Below are 9,777 nucleotides of genomic sequence, written 5' to 3' on the forward strand. Positions count from 1 at the left end.
TTTGACCTGAAATGTAAGTTCAAGCTAGTAGGCCGACCCTGCACTTAGCTTGATTCCTTTTGTGTTCAATATATTCTTCTTCACTACATCTCCTCTCCGTAATACCTTTATCTTCACTATGCAAGGCTTATTATAATCTTCACTACAACCCCATCTTCATACGACCTTATCTTGAATAAGCTGGTTTCAAGAAAGGCTTTAGATTTTACCCGCTCACACAAACAACGTACTTACAAGGGACCCCACGAGTGTAAAACTCCCTCCTAATACAGTGCAAATAGATGATTACACACACCTACACACACCACCACCACTAATAATACACAGAGAAATAGCCTTTTCGGTCGGCTTTGGATCCGTCCTTGAACGTAGTTTGGAGGATTTGGGGGATCAGGTCAATAAGGTTAAGTTCACTACAACCTCATATTCACTAACGTGTATCTTCATTACTAGTATATTTTCACTAAATAATATCTTCACAATACCCTCTTCTTCACTACACTGTTATTTCTACCATACCATCATCATTGCACTCCCTAATGTTCACTTAGTTCTTATTTTCACTACATAATCATTTTGAACAAACTTCACTCTTTACTAACCCTTATCTCTACTACATTCGTATCTTCACTACATTCTTTTTTCACCACAACCTATCTTGACAATATCCTTATCATCACTATGCTCTTCCTCGCTACACTCTCATCTTAACATCATCCTTCTGTTTACCGAACTTAGGTCAAAGTCTGACTTGAACGTAGCTTTGGAAAGTTTGTGTTTCTCATTGTGTTACCTCCTTATTATAATTGTAAAGGCAAATTTCACTACTCCCAAATAAACCCTCATCGTCACTACACTCTCATCATTATCATTACTTCTTGATGTTCAATACAAAATTTCAACATACATATTTGTCTTCACTACAGAATAATTTCATTGCACCTTAATCTTCATTACTCCTTGTTTCAGCTAAATCCGTATCTTCCATTCATTCTTATATCTTATATTAGTCACATCTTTACAATATCTTTATATCTTCTCTCTTCCGTCTTTTGGAAAATTGAAAATGAGAGGGAAGGATTTCCAGCCTCCCGCTCCCTCCCCTTTTAGTCGCCTTGTACGACACACAGGGAATACGAGGCAAGTATTCTTTTTTCCCAATCCCCAGGGATAACAGCATCTGGTGTTCCCAGACGGACACCCATCCAAGTACTAACCAGACCCAACGTTGCTTAACTTCCCTGATCGGACGATATATGCATATATATATATATATATATATATATATATATATATATATATATATATATACAAGACTGAAAAACAATGAATTTCCCAAATAAAAAATGGAGGCGCCGGGGTTTGAACCCGGGTCCTCTCGCATGCCAAGCGAGCGCTCTACCACTGAGCTACGCCCCCAAGAACATATTTTGGGACTTAGTATTATATAAAGCACTGAGATTACCACGGCAAAATACTGTTTGACCGACCGTTGCCGACTAGCCGGCAAAATAACCACAGCGTAAATCTCCATTTTGCTGTCGCGTTTTCCTCTCAATTTTCCACGAAGAAATGAGTTTTACTTTTTTATTTTCGTTGCAATAGACTGGAACTAAGCAATAGACTGGAACTAAGCAATAGACTGGAACTAAACAATAGACTGGAACTAAACAATAGACTGGAACTAAGCAATAGACTGGAACTAAAAAATAGACTGGAACTAAGCAATAGACTGGAACTAAGTAATAGACTGGAACTAAAGAATAGACTGGAACTAAGCTGACCTGGTATGAGGTCAGAGCCCTCATTATCATCCCTGCTAACTACCGGAAGCAGATTAAGTCGTTCCACAACCGATGTCTGGCCCATGTTAACTCTGATGTGCCCAGCAGTTGGAGGAGGATCGCCAGAAGCTTCTGGAAGATTTCAAGGACGTCTTGGTGGACCTGACTCTTTCAGATAAGGTCGAAAACCCCAATTTATTGTGAAGATCTTCACTATAACGTTGGACGAACATACTGAATGTTGCACACATGTGATGCGGACAAAATGAAAAAAGAAAAAGACAAAAAATATGTCTGGTGTGGGTCTCGAACCCACGACCTTGAGTGTGTGAGACTCACGCTCTACCACTGAGCTAACCAGACAATAGAAAAATACGTCTGTTTCTTCAATTTGAATTAATGAAAATCTTTGCGAGGCAGCGTTTAGAAAAGAGAGATGTCTTTGACGAAATTTATTTGCTTAGCTTGTTCTTCTGTTCCTCATTATCGAAAGTAAACATACGGAAGGATATACATACATATATATATATATATATATACGAACAAAGTGCATATGAATGCGCACCTTCATAGAACATACAAACCTCCAACAGCCAGGATTGAACCCGAGACCCTTGTGCAAGAGGAGGGAATGCTACCGATAGGCTCATGGCCTAGCGGTAGCATTCCCGCCTGTTGCACAAGGGTCCCGGGTTAGATCCTGGCTGTTGGAGGTTTGTATGTGATATATATATATATATATATATATATATATATATATATATATATATATATATATATATATATATATATATATATATATATATATATATATATATATATATATATATATGTATATATATATATATTATTTTTTTTATCTATTATACTTTGTCGCTGTCTCCCGCGTTTGCGAGGTAGCGCAAGGAAACAGACGAAAGAAATGGCCCAAACCCCCCCCATACACATGTATATACATACGTCCACACACGCAAATATACATACCTACACAGCTTTCCATGGTTTACCCCAGACGCTTCACATGCCCTGCTTCAATCCACTGACAGCACGTCAACCCCGGTATACCACATCGCTCCAATTCACTCTATTCCTTGCCCTCCTTTCACCCTCATGCATGCTCAGGCCTCGATCACACAAAATCTTTTTCACTCCATCTTTCCACCTCCAATCTGGTCTCCCCCTTCTCCTTGTTCCCTCCACCTCCGACACATATATCCTCTTGGTCAATTTTTCCTCACTCATCCTCTCCATGTGCCCAAACCACTTCAAAACACCCTCTTCTGCTCTCTCAACCACGCTCTTTTTATTTCCACACATCTCTCTTACCCTTACGTTACTCACTCGATCAAACCACCTCACACCACACATATTCCTCAAACATCTCATTTCCAGCACATCCATCCTCCTGCGCACAACTCTATCCATAGCCCACGCCTCGCAACCATACAACATTGTTGGAACCACTATTCCTTCAAACATACCCATTTTTGCTTTCCGAGATAATGTTCTCGACTTCCACACATTCTTCAAGGCCCCCAGGATTTTCGCCCCCTCCCCCACCCTATGATCCACTTCCGCTTCCATGGTTCCATCCGCTGCCAGATCCACTCCCAGATATCTAAAACACTTCACTTCCTCCAGTTTTTCTCCATTCAAACTCACCTCCCAATTGACTTGACCCTCAACCCTACTGTACCTAATAACCTTGCTCTTATTCACATTTACTCTTAACTTTCTTCTTCCACACACTTTTCCAAACTCAGTCACCAGCTTCTGCAGTTTCTCACATGAATCAGCCACCAGCGCTGTATCATCAGCGAACAACAACTGACTCACTTCCCAAGCTCTCTCATCCCCAACAGACTTCATACTTGCCCCTCTTTCCAAAACTCTTGCATTTACCTCCCTAACAACCCCATCCATAAACAAATTAAACAACCATGGAGACATCACACACCCCTGTCGCAAACCTACATTCACTGAGAACCAATCACTTTCCTCTCTTCCTACACGTACACATATATATATATCGAGGATATATATATATATATATATATATATATATATATATATATATATATATATATATATATATATATATATATATATATATATATGTATATATATATATATATATATATATATATATATATATATATATATATATATATATATGTATATATATTGGAAAGGATCACAATTTTGCGCGTGATCAAGTATATTCCTATGGATTTCTGTAGAAAGTACGTGGGACATTCATTTTAAGCAAATTATTTTATACAATAAGAAATAAAATCCCATAACTTTTCTGGAGCACAGGGTACAGAAATGTATGTAACATGAAACCGGTAGAATTAACATATCTAACATAAAGATTTCTATTTTGGTGATAAAAGAAATGTTTTACATGTAGAAATCAGTAATATCTTGAACAACCTAAACATAATACCATCAAATTTTATATTACAAGTTTTTTATCCGGGTTTTACGCATTAAAACGATATTGTTTACAGAAACGTAATGTAGTTATTATCAGCACAAGGTTTAGAAGGTCTTAAACAAGTTATGAGTTTATATTCTTCAAAACTTTAGTAAAGTTCATTAAGTATACTTTGAAAAAGAGACTTGTTTTTTTTTGCTTTTGTGAACACTAATGAGAAAATCATCAATGTTTTTCTTTTAAATGTTCAATACGAATCAAATTAAAGTATCTTTCAGAGAAAATGTATGTCAAAATCAGTAAGACACAAACAATTAAGTCTGATTAACTAAAGATCATTAAATAACAAATAAAGAATATGATATGCGAATTTCAACAATCTCATTAATATCACAAATTCAATTATGTTACACAAAATTTTCATGTCATCAAAAGTAATGAAAGGAAAAGATGTCCGTAAGTAACTTATTACTCTCAGCGTAAACACATATAGGCGGAATCCGGTAACACCTCTTAGATAGCATATGGAAGACAGAGTAGAGTGGCTAGGCTCAGAAGCATGTTCTCCACTTCAACTGACTAATGATATGTTAAGACAACACAAACCACATACATCGATTGTGAGGATGGAATCAGGGATGAAACATCTATAACTAGAAAGGTTAAAGATACAAAGATGGTGAAATACCTTTACCCGGGATCAGTAGCACCTGTGGCAATGGACACACCTTTGTAATGCTTGATCACTTACAACTGATCAACTTTAATACCAAAGTCTTAGGTATTGTCCCTCAGGAAAACTTTTTATACATATTTATAAAACACATATATATGTTAGATATACACTATCTCTAGAATATATCTTTACCCGGGACGTGTGACACTTGTGTGGATAGACACAACTTTGTAATGCATGATCCATTACACGAAATGAACTTCACTAACGAAGAGTTATACAACGCGTCGTTGGAGAACATTAATCAAATACCTATACAGAATTTTTATGTTAGATAAGAGGCATTAATTACAAGTGAACATAAGAAATGATGAAAGAAAAGGACGTAGATGTAGATATTTTATTAAGTGATGAAATACTCATGCCTCAAACTAGCCCCTTTTATTGGATTTTCTGTGGTTTATATTTATAAATGTTTAGATTTAACATCTTTTTATTTCTTCTAACATCTTACGATTTCAGGCTTAAAGACCTTGGTTCTGAACAACCATTATAATGCAACACAATACATATTTACCATAAATAAATCATTCATCACAATAACCATTATGTTTGGACCAGATTCTTTACGTCATCAATCACGTTTGTTAATATATAAGGAATTTTTCCGCCACATTTCAATACATAACATATATCTACACGTGTGGAAATATATGTTTTATAAATTTTTCCTTATCTTTTTTAATCAAAGTACAAGGTTATGTGTGTGTGTGTGTGTGTGTGTGTGTGTGTGTGTGTGTGTGTGTCTGTAGGAGTGTGTCTATGTGTATGTGTGTGTATGCATGTGTGTGTGTGTCTGTGTATGTGTGTGTGTGAGAGCTCATAGAATTAAAGACAGTATATGATTACAAGGTCAAAAGACGAGACATCACGAGTGTATATCGCTCTTCCGTAATACGCAAGTATTACCCCCCCCCCACCCACACACACACACACACACACACACACACACACACACACACACACAGAGCGGCGCCAGGCTGGAGGCGGGGCATCGTGACGTCACAGGCAAGTCCCTCCCCCCGCCAGATCCAAACATGTGTTGTGTCTGGTGATGGCGGTTCAAGATTTCCCACATTTATATTGATCTTTACATTATCATCCACTCCCAAAGTCACCTGGCATTCTTGTGTTTCAACAACAGACGTGATATATGCAACACCAGGCAAACATTGTACCATTATCTGATAGGTTAATTGGTGCAGAATCAAGAACCAGTGAATTTCATCGCCGCCATAAGTAAGTAAGGAAGGTGACTTTAATGATGATAAATACGACCTGGTATGGCTGTGTCTACACACTACCGCCATCTGGTCAACCTGGTACGTACGAACCTTAACCTTGAAGTGGCCCACGTAAACGCGAACTTAAAATCTATCCATTTAACTCTGTCATTCATTAATTAGCATTTAAACACCATCTTTTAAACGTAAACCTTCCACTTGCATTATATTAACAAGTACTCTAAGATACGTCATACAAACACAAGGTTTAAAGCTGAAACTCGAACTTTTAAGTCCGTCAATTTAACACCTACTTTAGAGTTAGCAAAAAAATGCGAATTTTTAACTCCGCCAAAAAGCAGCTTGTGTATGTAATGCTCCATTTAATTGAACATTTATAAAGTCCGTTAAATTAATGGTATCCTTTGATGTTCATCATTAAAACATAAACCTATGAACTCTGTCTCTAGAACTAAGCACAAACTTTTACGTTCCATCATAGGAAAGGAAACTTGCAAAATCTATCAAAATTCGTCACATAACGCGAACTTTTCAACCCTTCCATTTACCTGGGCCACTCTTCCCTGGCTGCCATTCATATTTTGTCCTTTTAAACTGTGACTTTATTACACTTTCATTCCTTCAACATGACTTTATTACACTTTCATACATTCATCATGACTTTATTACACTTTCATTCATTCATCATGACTTTATTACACTTTCATTCATTCATCATGACTTTATTACACTTTCATTCATTCATCATGACTTTATTACACTTTCATTCATCATTCATCAACTAGTTCGTCTCACTGATATTCCATTCATAAACTTCATTTGTGCATCTCATAGTTTGACCGCCATGTTGCATGTTTCCTTAAGGTCTATAATTCTTTGTGTATTTAATAATAGAAGATTCAGTGATATTTCTCGTGGTACTGGAGTTAGAGTTAATAACTGAGATGGCATTATAATCTCTAACTCCAGTACCACGAGAAATATCATTGAATCTTCTATCATTAAATGCACAAAGAATTATAATCTTGATATAAGTGATTGTCTATACAAATTGCATAAATTTAGTGTTGATAAAATTTGTAAGGAATTCATCTTGTCCACATAATTAGTTTATGATACGCTTGTTGTCTGTCTCGGACAATCACATGTTTACCAAATGGCTTCCTAGCTACGTCTCTTCGTTGTATATCAACTGACTGTTATATTTCTCTCTTGTGTCTCCCCTGATGATGTGGTTATTACATGAAAGTGCACTTGGGAACTTATCGTGTTTATTTTCCCCGTGGACTCAGAGGAATATACTTGATCACGCGTAAAATTGTGATCCTTTCCAATATATATATATATATATATATATATATATATATATATATATATATATATATATATATATATATATATATATATATTTTTTTTTTTTTTCTTTTTTTATACTTTGTCGCTGTCTCCCGCGTTTGCGAGGTAGCGCAAGGAAACAGACGAAAGAAATGGCCCAACCTCCCCCCATACACATGTATATACATACGTCCACACACGCAAATATACATACCTACACAGCTTTCCATGGTTTACCCCAGACGCTTCACATGCCTTGATTCAATCCACTGACAGCACGTCAACCCCGGTATACCACATCGCTCCAATTCACTCTATTCCTTGCCCTCCTTTCACCCCTCCTGCATGTTCAGGCCCCGATCACACAAAATCTTTTTCACTCCCTCTTTCCACCTCCAATTTGGTCTCCCTCTTCTCCTCGTTCCCTCCACCTCCGACACATATATCCTCTTGGTCAATCTTTCCTCACTCATTCTCTCCATGTGCCCAAACCACTTCAAAACACCCTCTTCTGCTCTCTCAACCACGCTCTTTTTATTTCCACGCATCTCTCTTACCCTTACGTTACTCACTCGATCAAACCACCTCACACCACACATTGTCCTCAAACATCTCATTTCCAGCACATCCATCCTCCTGCGCACAACTCTATCCATAGCCCACGCCTCGCAACTATACAACATTGTTGGAACCACTATTCCTTCAAACATATCCATTTTTGCTTTCCGAGATAATGTTCTCGACTTCCACACATTCTTCAAGGCTCCCAGAATTTTCGCCCCCTCCCCCACCCTATGATCCACTTCCGCTTCCATGGTTCCATCCGCTGCCAGATCCACTCCCAGATATCTAAAACACTTCACTTCCTCCAGTTTTTCTCCATTCAAACTCACCTCCCAATCGACTTGACCCTCAACCCTACTGTACCTAATAACCTTGCTCTTATTCACATTTACTCTTAACTTTCTTCTTCCACACACTTTACCAAACTCAGTCACCAGCTTCTGCAGTTTCTCACATGAATCAGCCACCAGCGCTGTATCATCAGCGAACAACAACTGACTCACTTCCCAAGCTCTCTCATCCCCAACAGACTTCATACTTGCCCCTCTTTCCAAAACTCTTGCATTTACCTCCCTAACAACCCCATCCATAAACAAATTAAACAACCATGGAGACATCACACACCCCTGTCGCAAACCTACATTCACTGAGAACCAATCACTTTCCTCTCTTCCTACACGTACACATATATATATATCGAGGATATATATATATATATATATATATATATATATATATATATATATATATATATATATATATATATATATATATATATATATATATATATATGTATATATATATATATATATATATATATATATATATATATATATATATATATATATATATATATATGTATATATATTGGAAAGGATCACAATTTTGCGCGTGATCAAGTATATTCCTATGGATTTCTGTAGAAAGTACGTGGGACATTCATTTTAAGCAAATTATTTTATACAATAAGAAATAAAATCCCATAACTTTTCTGGAGCACAGGGTACAGAAATGTATGTAACATGAAACCGGTAGAATTAACATATCTAACATAAAGATTTCTATTTTGGTGATAAAAGAAATGTTTTACATGTAGAAATCAGTAATATCTTGAACAACCTAAACATAATACCATCAAATTTTATATTACAAGTTTTTTATCCGGGTTTTACGCATTAAAACGATATTGTTTACAGAAACGTAATGTAGTTATTATCAGCACAAGGTTTAGAAGGTCTTAAACAAGTTATGAGTTTATATTCTTCAAAACTTTAGTAAAGTTCATTAAGTATACTTTGAAAAAGAGACTTGTTTTTTTTTGCTTTTGTGAACACTAATGAGAAAATCATCAATGTTTTTCTTTTAAATGTTCAATACGAATCAAATTAAAGTATCTTTCAGAGAAAATGTATGTCAAAATCAGTAAGACACAAACAATTAAGTCTGATTAACTAAAGATCATTAAATAACAAATAAAGAATATGATATGCGAATTTCAACAATCTCATTAATATCACAAATTCAATTATGTTACACAAAATTTTCATGTCATCAAAAGTAATGAAAGGAAAAGATGTCCGTAAGTAACTTATTACTCTCAGCGTAAACACATATAGGCGGAATCCGGTAACACCTCTTAGATAGCATATGGAAGACAGAGTAGAGTGGCTAGGC

General features: G+C 36.3%; 2 non-coding genes across 2 annotated transcripts; both read right to left on the bottom strand.

Annotated features, from left to right (window-relative positions):
* Positions 1-1,347: 1,347 nt before the first annotated feature.
* TRNAA-GGC (transfer RNA alanine (anticodon GGC)) lies at positions 1,348-1,419 on the bottom strand. Its single transcript has one exon. It is a non-coding gene; the product is annotated as a tRNA-Ala (tRNA).
* Positions 1,420-2,075: 656 nt separating this feature from the next.
* Positions 2,076-2,147, bottom strand: TRNAV-CAC (transfer RNA valine (anticodon CAC)). Its single transcript has one exon. It is a non-coding gene; the product is annotated as a tRNA-Val (tRNA).
* Between the last annotated feature and the right edge of the window lie 7,630 nt (positions 2,148-9,777).

The sequence above is a fragment of the Panulirus ornatus genome, chromosome 42 (assembly GCF_036320965.1).
Source record: "Panulirus ornatus isolate Po-2019 chromosome 42, ASM3632096v1, whole genome shotgun sequence".
NCBI classification, from domain to species: domain Eukaryota; kingdom Metazoa; phylum Arthropoda; class Malacostraca; order Decapoda; family Palinuridae; genus Panulirus; species Panulirus ornatus.